Consider the following 1,202-nt stretch of genomic DNA (forward strand, 5'->3'; position numbering starts at 1 on the left):
CTCCCACTGGAAATGCATTGGGGCAAGCTGTGTCACACCCTTTGTATACAGCAAGCACAGAGCAATCTGCAGCGACCGTGTGAGTGAGGCCTAAGATGTACATGGACAACTCATATCATAACAGGCGGTAGTTAGGCATGACATGCAGATGACATGGGCTGTCCATCGCAGCTGGTGCCGAGTGCATGGTTACAGACATCAAAGGGGGCTTCAACCCCTGCCCTTTTACCCGTCTGTAAAAAATAACTGCATAACTCCCCTCTTCACTCCAGACCATGAATGTGGCATTTAGGCTACTATGGTGAAAGCCCCCCCCCCCCCCCCCCCCCCCCCCATATAGCTATAGGGTAGACCCCGCAAATAGATCTTGTAGATCCGCTATTTTTGCCAAAAATTTGAATTTGAATTTAATCCTCCTAAGCCACAGCCGTGCTCATGCACTCGGCTTGTACTGCATAGGCTATGCTACAGTATATTGATGATTTATTTTGATGCATTGAACATTGACTAGGACCACAATGGAAACAAGCAATAGCCGTAGGCTTTATTGGGTTTTAAATCCCTTGTAGGCCGCCCTGAACTGTAGCCTATACTTTCCTGTGCCTTTTCTGTTAATACAGAATTCAATCAAATCAAAAATACATTATTGCAGCATTTCTGGACATTTAATGAATTGAAACAGAATATAGTTATTTTGTAACTGTGTACCCGGTAGCCTATCTATACTAGACTAGACCATAGACTGTAGAAAGGACTACTAAAAACTCGTTTTTATAAAGTCTATATAGCCTATATGATCTATTCTAAATGACCATGCACCATCAAAAAATGTGTCCTTGCTTGCCATGGGTGCGTGCATTCATTCATTGGCTGCGCGCACACAGACCGACACAGGTAGGTGCGTGCATGACAGGCAGAGCCTATATACTCCGTGCGCGCCGTCTCGTGCGTGCGCGCCCGCTCTTGGCGATGATGAAGTGCGAACTCGTGCGTGCTCACTCATGCAGTCACGACCCGCCCCCTCCCCCTCCCCTCCCTTCTCCAAGGTATAAAAACGCTTGGTGTGGTGCACTATACATACGACGCACTGTTTATTTCCACACACACTCACACAGTGACATAACATCTTGTACTCTGCACTGCAGTGCGCCCCGCCGGCCGGCCACACACACACACACACACACGCAGGCGCGCGCACACAC

This window comes from Electrona antarctica (genome assembly GCF_951216825.1).
Source record: "Electrona antarctica genome assembly, chromosome: 12".
NCBI lineage: Eukaryota > Metazoa > Chordata > Actinopteri > Myctophiformes > Myctophidae > Electrona > Electrona antarctica.